The sequence below is a fragment of the Tenrec ecaudatus genome, chromosome 13 (assembly GCF_050624435.1).
Source record: "Tenrec ecaudatus isolate mTenEca1 chromosome 13, mTenEca1.hap1, whole genome shotgun sequence".
Taxonomy (NCBI): domain Eukaryota; kingdom Metazoa; phylum Chordata; class Mammalia; order Afrosoricida; family Tenrecidae; genus Tenrec; species Tenrec ecaudatus.
Window position 1 is genome coordinate 61,576,311 of NC_134542.1, and position 16,300 is coordinate 61,592,610.

Consider the following 16,300-nt stretch of genomic DNA (forward strand, 5'->3'; position numbering starts at 1 on the left):
AGCTGTGGGGGGCAAATGAGCACAACATCATAATAGGGGAGAAGTGAAGTTAGAGACACAGAGACTGAAAGTCTACTTTCCTTGGAAAAGTGTTCAGGGCTTCCCAATTCCCTTGTGTATTTGGTTCTGTTCTCAGCGTGCATGCGCTTTCTCTCTTACACACACACACACACACACACACACACACACACACACAGCTTTTCACCCCTCCCCTGATGTGACTCCAAAGTAGTATAGCCACAGTATGATCGTATGATCTGAGAAAAGTTGAGGAGGTCCCCGTGAACCTCTCGGGGCATTCGTAAGAGCAGAATAATTGTCTGTGCAATACTAAGGCATTATCTACATTCCTTATTCTCATTTCCTCACAGTGGACTGTAGGGTCTTCCAGTCCGCACGACACCAGACATCCTGCAGATTGACCGTGGGAGTGCGCCGTGTGAATGTGGCGACTCCTGCTCGGCCAGACATTAAAGGGCCTGGAAGCGATGGGGGAGCAACGCCACCCTTCTCACTCATCTACTGTTTTCGTTTGGGAAACGTAGTCATTTCACTTCAAATATGTCACTTGTAATAACATGAAGTGGGTTATTACTATGACTGTAAGAGCAATTAATGAACATGTCACACATGTCTCAGTTTTAATTTCTAATATAAATACCAATAGCTAAAACTCACATGAATAAAAACTTTGTAGGATCCTTCATACTTTAAAAAGCATAAGCCGTCTTGAGACCAAACACTTATGAAGAACTGCTCGACAACCATGACTCTCTATGCACAGACAAACATACCCCCCCTCTCAGACAGATGCTGTCCCATAAATCAATGGAGTCTCTCCTCTTTTCAAATAGTCACTTTGAAATTCTATATTCCTAGTCTAGTGATGTCATTGTTTAGTCCCCTTTAAATCTTTTCTTTTGGAACAGTATGGAGCTTCCCCAGAAAACCCAGTTTTATGATTTTATCTTCAAACTTTGACTTTGATCCAAACTGCACAATCTCCACTGAGAACCTACATGGATCATGGCTTTGGACTCTTTGCAAAAATATAATCCATCACACGAAGAGACCAACATCTGCAGACAGGGAGGTGACAGCAGAAAGCTATGTCTGAGTTTAGGATGCAGCTCCTCAAGTGGAATTACAAAATGTTTGAACAGCAGCAGCCTCACTGGGAATGAATGTAGTTCCTATGGCCTTTGCCTTGAGGGAGACAACCTATGTTAAGATGTTGAAGTCCTGGGGTGTCTGTAAAAAAACAGTGGCATTATTTTATAGTCTTATAAAGCTCAAACCTACAGGGCATACACACCCTTAGCACTTTTAAACCGAGTGCTTATTTTTATACTAAATTGAATTCTTGTCAGTCAGTGGTTCTCAACCTTCCTAAAGTGTGACCCTTTAATACAGTTCCTCATGTTGTGGTGACTACCCAACCGTAAAATTATTTTCGTTGCTACTTCATAACAGCAATTTTGCTACTGTTGCGAATCAGGCAACCCTGTGAAAGGGTCGTTCAACCCCCAAAGGGGTCGCAACCCACAGGTTGAGAACCGCTGTTGTAAGTATTTAAATATCTTTTTTTATTGGATAGGGGATAATCTTGCTTTGGGGCTCTAGGATAATCCTTAGAAACATATTCACAGGCAGATCCCTTGCTCTGTTGGGGAATCATGGGCCCTCCACAAGACAGGAAGCCTATATTTGCTACTTTGAAAAAACACATTACATATTCTGTGTTCATGGGAACCTGCCTGCTGATTCAATTTTAGAACCTGCCTGCTGATTCAATTTTAGTTCTGGGAGAGGGAAACAAAAAAGGTATATTGTTTTGCAAATTTCTTAGAGAAAAACACCCCTCAGTGTTACTTTTTAGAATCACCTTTTGCTGGGCCATATAGCAACCTGTGCAGCTGGTTGCCCAGGGCACCTGTTAATATCTTTCACAGGGCTGAAGGGTAAGCGCAATCGTGATGGGAAACCACGGTGGGGTCTCCTTGCCTGCATCCCAGAGGGAGAGGTAGGGTACTCAGCCCATTCTGCCGAGAGGCTCTCTGCTCTGTTTTTCTGTTTTAAACAGAGAATGTCCTAAAGATGCAGAAACTGGTGCGCCAACAGGAACAGAGGAATTTTCACAGACACCAGGCATGGATAGGCAGGCTTTTAAGTTTGCAATGTAGGGGCAAGACCTCTATTCCTGTATTACCTAATGTGAATGCCTTAAAATCAACGTGCAACTGCAGAGCTCGATAAATTATAAACGGCCTCGTCCATCTGTTTACCCACGTCGCTCCCCATTTCCATCTCTCCTGTTTCAATCTCAGGCCTGGGTGGTTTACGCTGATGGAAAAGGTGCAGCAAGTGTTCACTAAAAACCATAAATGCCAACATTTTCCCAGTGCTTAGTTGCTGGGAAACAGTCTGCATATTATTATTATGATATTTTGTGTGGCTTCATGGGAGACCTTTAATGCTCATAAGAATAGCAGCAGATACCACTTAATGAACCAGCAAGTGCTCAGTGCTTCACACACATCATTTGTAATTCTTACATGAATTGTCCATGGTAAGGGGTTTTCCCCCCCTCTGCTTTTCATAGTCAGAGCTCAGTGGTGAAGCAACTTGTCTAAGACCAAAGGCTAATGATAGAGCGGAGATGCAAACTGGGGCCGCTTGACACCAAGGTACACATTTGTTGAAAAACTTCAATTTTTTTTCTTCTTCTTTCTTTTTAATCGAAGAATCAGTTGAGACGCAAACTCTTATTTGTTAGCATTACTCTGAAAATACATCCTAATGAACTCTTTTGGTGTATTGCACCTTCACACACACAAAATACTAAGATTAAAAAGAATGGTTTGGCACTCAGATACCAGAAAGAATAGCGTCTGGGGTCTTAAAGGCTTGACTTCAAGCAAGCAGCAATCTAAGTGAGGCATCAATCAAGTCCACACGGAAGAAACACCAGCCTGTGTGAACCGAGATTGTAAATAATAAAATCCAAATCCAAAGGAAGGAATGGCATCAGAGCCTAAATTCTGAACAGCCAGTTTCCAGAAGACTGAATAGCAGGAGCAGCCCCAAATCTGTTGTAGAGTTCCTCCATGGACTGTGCCTTCAGTTGAAGCCCCTTCGAGCATAGCCCAGGATATGAGTGGGCTTGCTACCAGACAGCAAGCACTGTGAACTGGACTGTGACAGATGCAGTTAGGTTACAATGTAATACCTTATCATTTGATCTCCCTTATGACTTTTAATAATCATTTTATTGGGGGCTCATACAACTCTTATCACAATCCATACATGCATCAATTGTGTAAAGCACATTTGTACATTCATTGCCTTCATCATTCTCAAAACATTTGCTCTCCACTTAAGCCCCTGGCATCAGCTCCTCATTTCCCCCCATCCCTCCCCACTCCTTACTCCCTCACAAATCCTTGGTAATTTATAAATTACTATTTTGTCATATCTTAAACTCTGCCACATCTCCCTTCACCCATTTTTTTGCTGTCTGCCCCCCAGGGAGGAGGTTATATGTAGATCCTTGTAATCAGTTCCCTCTTTCCACCCCACCCTCCCTACTGGTATCACCACTCTCCGCGCTGGTCCTGAAGGGGTCATCTGTCCTGGATTCCCTGTGTTTCCAGTTCCTATCTGTATCAGTGTACATCCTCTGGTCTAGCCAGATTTGTAAGGAAGAATTGGGATCATGATAGTGGGTGGGGAGGAAGAATTTAGGAACTAGAGGAAAGCTGTATGTTTCATCATTGTTACACTGCACCCTGACTGGCTCGTCTCTTTGCCGCGACCCTTCTGTAAGGGGTTGTCCAATTGCCTACAGATGGGTTTTGGGTCTTCACTCTGAACTCCCCTCTTCATTCACAATTATATGATTTTTTGTTCTGATGATGCCTGATACCTGATCCCTTTGACATCGCACTGGCTGGTGTGCTTCTTCCATGTGGGCTTTGTTGCTTCTGAGCTAGATGGCCACTTGTTTACCTTTAGGCCTTTAAGACCCCAGAAGCTATATCTTTTGATAGCCGGGCACCATCAGCTTTCTTCACCACATTTGCTTATGCACCCATTAGTATGACTTTTTTTTAAAAGTTTTTCGGTTTCTAATATGCTCTGTCCTCTTTTAGATGGATGTTTTCCTAGTCATTGTTGTTGTTTTTCTGCTTGTTTGTGTTTTGTATGATTTTCTGTAAATGAAATCCAGAATAGGTAAATATACAGAGAGAATAACTGGATTAATATAATAATAATTATTATTTTATAATGACCTAGCTGCATGGCAGGAGAGGATGAGGAAATGGGTAGCTAACACAAGTTTGAGAAGAAAATGTTCTTAAATTGATTGTGGTGATGGTTGCACAACTGTTTTTAATATGATTGAGTAATTAAATTATATGAAGTGTGAAGTATATACCAATAAAAGTATTAACAAAAGAGTAATTATCGATTTAGTGATGGTTAACCTCAGTATTTACTTGGGAAAGAGTGCACATTGGGCTTGAGATATGGGGCTATAATAGCCTAAGACTTGGTTGTAAGCCATATGTATTGTTTTTCTATTGTTGTCATAGCAAAGGATCACAATTTTAGTGGCTTAAAACAGTACACATTTATGATCCTGCAGGTCAAAAGTCTAGCATAGATCTCACTGGATAAAATCAAAGGTTGTACTCCTTTCTGGAGGCTGGATTAAGTGAAGAAGAGTCCGAGATCAGGATTGGAGGCAGGCTTATTAACAACCTTCTATATGCAGCTGAAACAACCTACTTGCTGAAAGTAAGGAGGATTTGAAGCATTTGCTGATGAAGATCAAGGGTTGCAGCCTTCAGTGTGGATTACAGCTCAATCTCAAGTAAACCAAATCCTCACAACTGGACTAAAAAGCAACATCATGATCAATGGAAGCGATTGGAGTTGTCAAGGATTTCATCTTGTTTGGATCTACTATCAATGTTCATAGAAGCAGCAGTCAAGAGATCAAATGATGCATTGCACTGGGTAAATTTGCTGCAACATGTGAAGGTATATAGTCAATATGCATTGTCAATGTATATTGACTAAAGAAGACCAAAGAAAAATCAGTGCATTCGAACTATGGTGTTGGTGAAGAATATTGAAAATATCACCCCCAAAGAACAAATGTGTCTGTTTTGAAAGAAGTATAGTTACCATGCTCATTAGAGTCAAGGATGATGAGACTTCACCTCAGGTACTTTGGACATGTTATCAAGAAAGACCAGTCTCTGAAGGACCAGATACTCTGGCAGGAGTCTAAACACAATGTTAGCAAGACTACACACCATCAAAGAAAGAAAGAAAGATACAGATAGTAACTTTGCAGAAAGACATCTTCCCCTTGCCTCCTTCCCTCCAACCTTTCCCCCTGCATATGCCTCTACGGCCCACAGAGGGGTAGGGGAAGAAAAAAATGGTAATAGGAGAACAGGGCCAATCCACCCAAGGGGAGGGTATAGCATACGTCTCCCCAAGAAAGGGATAGAGAGGGTAGATCTTACTTTGGCATGCCAAACCTGGAGGGCGAAATTCCTGCTTGGAGCAGCTCATTCACAGCGAGGACTGCAGGGCTGGTGCCAGCTGGAGACATGAGGTCCTCACCCTAAACAACAGCACTACAGAGGAAAGCACTGAAGATGCAGCTCGGGGTGTGCAGCTGGGCTGACCCACTCACATGGGGGCAAACTGATGGGAGGTTCAGCAGACCAGCAATGGGAGAAAAGACACGAAGTCCCTGGGGAATCTTGATCGTAGATTTCTGACTCGCGGGTCAGTGCTTGGTACCTCTTCTGAACTGGTTGGGTGATATTCACAAGGGCGCCACACTGAAAGCCTAAAGGTGTAATGGGGTGGAGATTGGGGCTCTAGACCACTCCATCCTTGACTGCAGGAAGAGCAATGGGCTTGTAGAAGGCGCTTCCCTCGGACATGAATGCTGAGGACTAAAAGGGTATAAGTGCTGTTAGGTAAGCAGGTCTTGGGATATGGAACCCTTAAAGAAAAGGGGATTGGATTGATGAGTTATAACAGGGCCTGCACACTATTTAACAGAAGGACACTCGTCCACTCTGGGTCAGGACAACAGTTAGACTTGGAACTATTTGTGTGGTCTCTTTCTCTCCTTTTCTTTTGGCGTCTATCTATATAAGATAGGCAGGATAAGCAATCCCAAGGAGACGACAATGGGACCAGCGGTTACAGGGGGCAGGGGTGGGGCATGGGAGAGGAGAAGACAGGGGTAGGGAAGCAATGAATCCAAAATGACAGGGACAGGGGACTAGCAAGGTATCTAAATGTTGATGCGGAGGGGGTAGTGTTCCTGGTCATATTTGGTCAATTGAAATGTATCCAAGGGGAATTACCAAGAGGTGAACAATGGGTAAATATGATAGTGGGACAGGAAGAAAGAAAAAGAAGAAAGAACAAGAAAGTAAAAGTTATATATATATATAGGTTTAAATATAGATATGTATAAATGTAAATATAGAAATATTTATATGTGTGTGTGTATGTGTGTGTGTGTGTGTGTGTGTGTATGTGTCAAGGAAGCAGATGGACTTTGGACCTCTATTTTAAATCTTACCTCAGTACAAGAATGATTTGTTCTAATAATGGGGCAATGTACGATACTTACCTTCCCAACATGATGGCTGAAGAAAAATGGGTGCATAAGCAAATGTGGTGAAGAAAGCTGATGGTGCCTGGCTATTGCAATCTGAGGTCTTAAAGGCTTGAAGTTAAACAAGTGGCCATCTAGCAGGGAAGCAACAAAGTCCACATGGAAGAAGCACACCAGCCTATCTGATCATGAGGAGTTGATGGGAATAGGTATCAAAAGCAAACAAATTGATGTAAAGGAATATAGGCAAAGTGTAAACCCAAACCCACCTATAAGATAACTGGATAGTCCCTCAGAGAAAGGCCACATGGAAGGGATGTTACATCCAGGGTGCAGAATAGTACTGATAAAACACATAACTATCCTCTAGTTCTTTAATCTTTCTTCTCCTTACTATTATGGTCTAAGTTTTACCTCATTAGTCTTGTGAGACCTGTATATTTTCATTTGTATAATGAAAATATGTGAGATACAGGAAGGTTTTCCCCCAGGTTTTCTCTGCTTGCTAGCATGTGGCAGATAGTCAGCTGCATAGAGGTATTCTCCCTGAGTGCATCAGCCATCTAGAACAGTCAGACACTATTGTCTGTCAGCTCACACCCTACTGATAAGGATAGTGATAAGCCCAGAGATAAAGTCAAGCCAGCACAAGGAGAATCAAGGTTAGGCTGCCATCTTGAATCTAGGATCCACCCATCTTGCCACATGTGACCCCTAGTCCCTCCCCTTCCTATTGCGTGTACACCCCTGGATCATCTTCTTCCCATTGCTCGTATTGTCTATGCTACAATCCCTTCCTGTTACATATGTGGCTACCTGTAATCAGAGGGGCTTGCACGCCTCCTATGGATATATCAGCTGTAATTAGAAATATATGCTTTTGCTCCTCCTATCCTCTCTCATTTCCCCATGGACCACCACAAGGGGCTGAGGTGAGCATGCCACCATGAAATGTGTTTGATTCCTTTAGTTTATCTTCTCGTCTATCCCTCCTGTTCTCTATGACTTTACTATAATCTTCATATATTATTGCTGTACAGTTGCACCTAAGGACCCTGCAATTGTTAGCGGCTGGTTTACTCTAACAAAGATAGTTTGATGCATGAAATTCAAGATAGATAAACCCTTCAGAAACTGTAAAGAGAGTAATGATTCCCAGAGGGTACAGAAAGAGGGGAGGGTAGAGATGGGGGGGGGGGGGCTTGATAGCAATGATGACTATATGACCCCTCTCAAGGGGAACAAATAACAGAAGGGTAAGTGAACGGATACATTGGTGGTATAAGATATGACTAAAATAAATAAATAAATTTTAAAAATTAATTAATAAAAAAGAAAGACCAGTCCCTGGAGGAGGAAGGCTTTCTATGAGATGGATTGACACAATGACTACAACAATATACTCCAACATGAGAACAATGTGAAGATGGCACAGAACTGGGTAGAATTACATTCTGCTTTACATAAGCTGGCTATGAGTCAGAACCTAATCAACAGCACCTAACAACAACAATAACAACAACAAAAGGAGAACCCATTTCATTGCTGTAAAGGCTGCCCATATTTTTTTGTTCCTTTCTTTAGCTTCAAAGCTAGCAATTTGGGATCTTCCAACGTCACAAATCTCTCACTGACAACTGGTGCAAAAGGTCCTCTGCTTTTAATTGTATTAAGTTAGAGCCACCTGGATATTCTAGGGCAATCTCATCCCAAGGTCCATGACCATATTTACATCTGAAAAGTTCAGTCTGTCATGCAAGGTGACAGACTCACAGGTTTGGTGGATAAAAGAATAAGTCTTTTATTTGGGGGAGGGGCATACTTCTGCCCACCACACCCATAAACCCTGGCTTAACATTGGTGTACCCAGGAGTGGAAGCATTGACCTGTCTTTGTAGAGATCCACAGTGTTGTGTTTAATGCTGAATTAGTGACTTTATTCAACACGTGTTTATCTTATTTATCAAGTCTGCTGAGCACCCGGTATTCCTTGAGATCAGTGATTTTTATAAACTTAGAACTTCAAAGTACCTTGGAGAAGTTGGTCTGGGGGTGCTTTGGGCCTGCTTCTAAACCTTAGACCAGAGGAGTCCTGATATTTTGAAATATAGGTATATAGATAGAGAGATATGGATAGATGGATATGGAACACCAATTTTACACCTGGTTGGAAGTGAAAGCAGAGTTGTATGGGATGATAGAGAGAGTTATGAATTGGGGACACCCTGATCCTCAGGCAGGATGTAATAGGGTTCCCAATTGCAAACAGAGGGAGGTTTCTGTCAGGTGGAGTAAATAAAGGGCTACATGCTCAACAGGCACAAGGAGGTACATGACAAAAAGGGGATTGTTAAACTATAATCCTTTACAGTATCATTTCTGGTTCTTAACCTCCTGAGACCAAAGCATAAAGATAGGAAAGAAAGAAAAGATCAAAGTGGATGTCAGAAGAGACTCAGAAGTTCGCTTTTAATTGTAGCATCATTAAGACAAAGGTAAATCTGCTGCACAAAACTTCCTTAAAGTGTTGAAAAGCAAGGATAATGCTTTGAGGACTAAATGTGCCTGGTCAGGTATGTCTGCCCCAAGTCATGGTATTTTAAATCATTTCATAGACATGTGGAAGCTGATCATTGAATAAGGAAGACCAAAGAAGAATGGATGCGTTTGAGTTACGGGGCTGATGAAGAATGTTAAAAGCATCATGGACTTGACAAGGGAACAACGAGTGATTCAAAACCAGTGGCAAGGAGGGGGTGGGAGGCCTGGTAGGGAGTGATCAAGGGCAATGTAACCAAGATGAATTACTAAAATCCAAATGAAGGCTGAGCATGATAGTGGGATACGAGGAAAGCAAAATGAAATAGAGGAAAGAAGTTGGAGGCAAAGGGCATACATAGAGGCCTAAATACAGGCATGTTCATGTGTAAATGTATTTATATATGACAATGGGGAAATAGATCTATGTGCATATATTTATAGGTTTAGTAGTAAGGTAGCAGATGGACATTGGACCTCCACTCAAGTACTTCCTCAATATAAGAACACTTTGCTCGACTAAACAGACATTCCATGATACCCACTTTCCTGACATGATCACTGAAGACAAATGGGTGCATAAGAAAATATGGTGAAGAAAGCTGTTGGTGGCCAGCTATAAAAAGATATAGCATCTGGGGTATTACAGGCTTGAAGGTAAACAAGTGTCCATCTAGCTCAGAAGCAACAAAGCCCACATGGAAGAAGCACACCAGCCTGTGTGATTACGAGGTGCCAAAGGGACCAGGTATCAAGCACCAAAGAAAAAAAAATCATATAATCGTGAGTGAGGAGGAGTGCAGAGTGGGGAATCAAGGCCCATCTATAGCCACCTGGACATCCCTTTGCAGAGGGGTAGTGGGGAAGAGACGAGTTACTCAGGGTACAATGTAGCATTGATGAAACAGACAACATTCCTCTAGTTCCTAAATGCTCCCCCCGCCCCATTATCATGATCCCAATTCTACCTTACAAACCTGGTTAGACCAGAAGATGTACAGTGGTGCAGATAGGAACTGGAAACACAGAGAATCCAGGACAGATGAACCCCTCAGGACCAGTGGTGAGAGTGGTGATACCTGTAGGGTGGAGGGAAGGTGGGGTGGAAAGGAGGACCCAATTACAAAGATCTACATATAAACTCCTCTCTGGGGGATGGACGACAGAAAAGTGGGTGAAGGGAGACATCAGGCAGTGTGAGATATGATAAAATAATAATAATTTATAAATTATCAAGGGTTCATGAGGTAGGGGCAGCGGGGAGGGAGGGGGAAAATGAGGAGTTGATTTCCAAGGGCCCAGGTGGAAAGCAAATGTTTTGAGAATGATGGGGGCAACAAATATACAAATGTGCTTGATGCAATGGATGTATATATGGATTGCAATAATAGTTGTATGAGCCCCCAATAAAATGATTTAAAAAAAAGTATCATGGACTGCCAAAAGAACAAATAAATTTGCTTTTAAAGAAGGATAGCCCGAATGTTCTTTAGAAGCACGGATGATGAGACTTCGCCTCACACACATTGGATATGTTATCCTAAGAGGCATGTCCTTGGAAAAGGACATCATGCTTGGTAAAGCAGAGAGGCAGTGTAAAGGAGGCGAATCCGCGAGGAGATGGATGGACACAGTGGCGGCAATGATGGACTCAAATATAGCGATTGTGAGGATGATGTGGGATTAGATAGTGCCTCCTTCTGTTGTGTATAGGGGTGCTACTAATTGCAACCAACGTGATAGCACCTAAGCACAGCAAGTGCCTCAGTTTGGGGGTTCACTCTTACATCAGTAAGATTGCATTCACCAGGGACTTACACTGCTGTACAACAATTTGAAAGCGTTGGAAAACCTAATGTTCCATTAAAAAGATCCTTTCTTTTCACTTTCACTTCTATTTTTGGTCTTGACAGGGAGCCTGAAAAATGAATTGCATTGTAAAGGGACAATTAGAGGATTTTGAATGTCACACTACCCTGGAGAAAGATAGCATCGCAGTCTGAAAACAGTGACATTATTGTTTTATCAATAACACATGAGAGTGCTTCCCAGTAGAACACAAACCTCCAAGGGCTTCCAAGTCTGGAGCTATTTGTCTAGATGAACACACACCACATGCACCCCACTGATGACCTACATGTTGACCCATAATTTGTCTCTTTAATGTTGCCACAGAGACTGCATGTCTTAGTGGTGGAGGGAGTGACCTCGGCACGAGGTTGAATCCCAGTTCCATCATTAAATCCCTGGATGACCTTGGGAAAGTGACCTCAAGCTCGTCATCCATAGGATGGAGGTAATATGAATATCTACCTACTCGGGATCTGGCCCGTCATAAGTCTGTACATGCAAAAGAGCTATTCTTTTTACACTCATGTCTTTTGTTGAGAAGAAGCCACTTCCCCCAAAATGGGGTCCTTCCGGTAGAGTACGGAGAGTGCTGTTTGATAGCCTTCATGCTATCCCACATCTATTCGTTTTTTCGGCCTGTTGCCAGTAAGTTTCACAAACTGCATGATTGGATGCATCATAGACGGCTTCTCCCATAGGCCTGGAAGCTCCAAGTGTGACATTGAGACGTGAGCAGGGCTTTGGTGTTTCTGGCGTCTCTAGGGGAGGATCCTTTCTTGCCTTTCCCAGCTTCTGGGAGCATTAGGGTGTCCCTGACTTGCAGAAGCCTCACTCCACCCATTGCCTCCATTTTCATCTGGCCATTTCCTTCTGCGCCACTCTCTTCTTGAAATCACATTGATGGAGGGCTTCCTCATCGAGTCTGATTTAATGTTAAATAATTTTAACTGCAAAGACATAGTTTCCAAATAAGGTCACAAACACAGGCATCAGGACTTGAACATCTGTTTGAAAGACACAAATCAACTATAATGCCACTCAACATTCCCTTGCACCTGGCAACTAGGTTTCTTTAAGCCCCGCCCACTGCCCTCCACTTCCGTCTTTTCCCAGGTTTCAGTTCCATTCCTGGCAGGAGGCAGGTGGATTTAAGGATTCTCTGACTGCCATTGAGCCCATGCCGACTTACAGTGACCCTACAGAACAGGATGGAGCTTCCCCTTGAGTTTCCGAGACTGTAACTGTTTACAGGAGTAGAAAGCCTCATCTTTCTCCCTTGGAGAAGCTGATGATTTTGGACTGACAACCTTTCCTATCTCATCCCAACTTGTAACCACTGGGCCACCAGGGCTCCTTAAAGGACCCTAAGGACATGGAATCACAGGTCTGATTTGGTTGAATTTTTCATCTGGCCTCATTCTGAACCTGACAATCCAGCTCCTTGGTGGCAGCTTGCCTGCTCTGGGTGTCCCTTTCTTGGTGATACGTGAGTTTCTCCTAGGTTTCATGTCTTGCATAGTATTCTTGTCTCTCAAGTTATGTTCGCCTATAATTGAGTCATCAGAAAATTGCTCCATGCTGTCTGTTCCTACCTTGCTTTTGGACTTGATTGGAACATCTGCTCTATTCCTCCTAACCTAGGTTGGACATGCTCTCAGCCTCACCTGGTAAGTCAGTCATTTCTGTTAGCCCAACTCTATTTTTGGCTTCTCGTCTTTGCTGCACTTTATGTGGCTGCCCCTATTAGTATTAAGGACACACTTACAGAATTCTGCACCTTCTAGGTGACCTTATGATTTACATTGATTTTTCATTTGTTTGCCTGTCTATAAGCCAGGCAGAATTGTGCAAGATTGCTGATCTATTATGCTAGGTATAATCATAATTATGCTTTAGCCTTTATATATTCCTATTAATTGGCATCATTTCAATAGCAGTGAAGTTTTTTTTTTTTTGTATGTGTGATAGGCTAAAGGCAATGGCACCTTGGAAATGATGCACTGATGATGGGAAAGGGAAACTTTTATTTATGGTTCTTCCATGATTATGTCACTACTATTAAGGAAATTCTAACTCATAGCACTCCTATAAGACAAAGTAGAACCACTCCATAAGGTATCCACAACTAAATCTCTTTTTAAAAATATCATTTTATTGGGGGCTCTTATAACTCTTATCACAACCCATCCATCCATCCATTGTGTCAAGCACATTTGTACATTTGTTGCCATCATCATTCTCAAAACATTTGCTTTCTGCTTGAACCCTTGGTATCAGCTCCTCATTTCCCTCCTCCCTTCCTGCTTCCCCCTCCCTCATGAACCCTTAATAATTTATAAATTATTATTTTGTGATGTCTTACATTGTCTGACGATTCCCTTCACTCGCTTTTCTCTTGTCCATTCCCCAGGGAGGAGGTTATATGTAGATCCTTATGAAAAGCAGTTCCCCCTTTCCACCCCACCCTCCTTCTACCCTCCCCTTATCTTCACTCTCACCACTGGTTCTGAAGGGATCACTCCCACCCCCACCCCCACCCCCACCCCCACCCCCACCCCGGGATTCCCTGTGTTTCCAGTTCCTATCTGTATCAGTGAACATCCTCTGGTCTAGCCGGAATTGTAAGGTAGAATTGGGATCATGATAGTGGGGTGGGGGGAGGAAGCATTTAGGAACTAGAGGAAAGTTGTATGTTTCATCGTTGCTACCCTGAATCCTGACTGGCTCGTTTCCTCCCCGCGACCTTTCTGTAAGGGGATGTCCAGTTGCTGGAGCAGATAAGCTTCACTTTTCCCCCAGAGAGCATTTGTGAGTTTGAATGGCCAGCCCTGCAGTGAGCAGTCCAACGTTTAACCCACTGTACCACCAGGTTCCTTCATGGAGTCAGGGTACTAAAAACACACAAACCCCCCTCATTCCTTCAACTTCCATAATTCATAATTTTATATGCTTCTAGAAGTATAAACTCTATAAATTCAAGAGTGTGCCATTGGGAAAAAAAGCATGAAAACGTAAGTTTATTCTGGGGGATATGGGTTAAGGGGAGTGGGGGAACGGAACGAGGGAGCCCAAAAATCCAGGAACAAGGGAACAACAAGTGATCTAAAATCGATGGTGAGGTGGGCATAGAATGCCTTGTGGGGTTTGATCACGTGCAATGTAGCTGAGAAGAATTATTGAAAGCTGAATGAAGGTTGAACATGATAGTGGGACAGGAGGAAAGTGAAAGGAAATAAAGGAAAGAGCTAGGAGGCTAAGAACATTTATAGAGACATAAATACAGGCATGTACATATGTAAATATAGTTATATATGAAAATAGTGGCATAGTCATGTACATATATTTTATGTTAAATAATAAGGTAGCAGATGGAAATTGGGCTTCTACTCAAGTACTCCCTCAATGCAAGAACACTTTGTTCTAATAACCTGGCATTCTGTGATGCTCACCTCCCTGACAGGATCACTGAAGGCAAATGGGTACATAAGAAAATATGGTGAAGAAAGCTGATGGTTCCTGGCTATCAAAAGATATAGCATCTGAGGTCTTAATGGCTTGAAGATAAACAAGCAGCCATCTAGCTGGGAAGCAACATAGCCCACATGGAAGAAGCACACCAGCCTGTGTGATCATGAGGTGTCAATGGGATCAGGTATCCGGCATTAGAAGACCCAGAACAAACAATCATATAGATGTGAACCCAGGGGCTGGGGATGCCCAAAGCCCATCTGTGGACAATTGGACATCCCCTCCCAGAAGGGCCACAAGGTAGGGATGGGCCAACCTGGGTGCAGTATAGCACTGATGTAACATTCAACATTCCTCTAGCTCTTTATATATATACTTCCTTCCCCTCACTATCATGACTCCAATTCTACCTTACAAATCTGGCTAGATCAGAGCATGTACACTGGTAAAGATAATAGTTCTCTTGACATGCAGAATCCAGGACAGATCACCCCTCAGGAACAATAATGGAAGTAGTGATACCATGAGGGTAGGGGGAAGGTGGGGAGGAAAAGAGGGAAGTGATTGCAATGATCAATGGATAATTCCACCCCCCCCAGGTGATGAACAATAGAAAGATGGATGAAGGGAGACAGCAGATGGTGTAAGATATGAAAATAATCATAATTTATCAAGGGTTCATGAGGGTGGGAGGGTGGGAAAAGGAGGAACAAATGAAGTGCTGATACTAAGGGCTCAAGTAGAAAGAAAATGTTTTGAAAAGGATGATGGCAACATATGTACAAATGTGCTCGACACATGGATGTATGGATTGTTAAAAGAACCCCAATAAAATGATTTTAAAAAATGTAAGTCTATAAAGGATGAGTCAGGGGATTAAGCAGATCAGTGATTTTATTTTATTTATTTTTGTTATCAAAATGATTGATTAAAGGGGTCTTTTAAACTAGCAAAATCACGGTGAATGGATATGATTTGCCAGAATGTAGTTTTCAAGGATGCTTCTTTAAGTAAAGAAAGAAGATTGATATTAAAAATTCTAGTGATAATGAATAATATTTAGGATTAGAAGCACTTTATAGACTTTGTGGCTGGAAAGTTTCTAAGTACTCAGCGAATGCCCTAGTTTCCTCCTCTTTCCCTCCCAAGGGGTCATCTAGTGTGAGCTTAACCACTGACATTATTTCCTCAACAAATAATAATCGTCACGGTTCAGATAAACCATGTCTTAATTTATCATAATAATGTGGCTAATTGCATTGTAATGGTCTATCATTGAGATAGAAATTTACTAGTGGTATGAAAAGAAACATCGTCTTAATTAATCAAACCCACCGTGTAATAATACTCATTTGCATCAAATAGTTTTTACTGGGGGACAATAGGGTAAAAGGCTGGTTCAGCTGAACTCAAACTGCTGAAAGAAATCTTGAGAGTCAGCAGGCTGGGTACCTAGACGTACTTATAAAGATTCTATGGGAAGCCTTGCAAGGCCAAAGCCATGGGGTTGTTGAGGAGGAACTTGAACTCAGCAACTCAGCATTCCCTCCTTTCGGTTCCCAGCGCCTTTATTTTCTAAAGGGCAGGAACTGTGCAGAGTGAGATTTAACCCTACAGGTAGGAGGTGGAAACACAATGTTTAGAGTACCCCGGAGTTTCAGATGTTATGCTACTTCTAGCTGGGGCCAGGAGGTAAGCACTGAGCCACTTATATGAAATCTGCTGTTCAAACTCATCCGCTGCTCTGTGAAAGAGAGATGAGGCTGGGTGCTCCCATGAAGACTT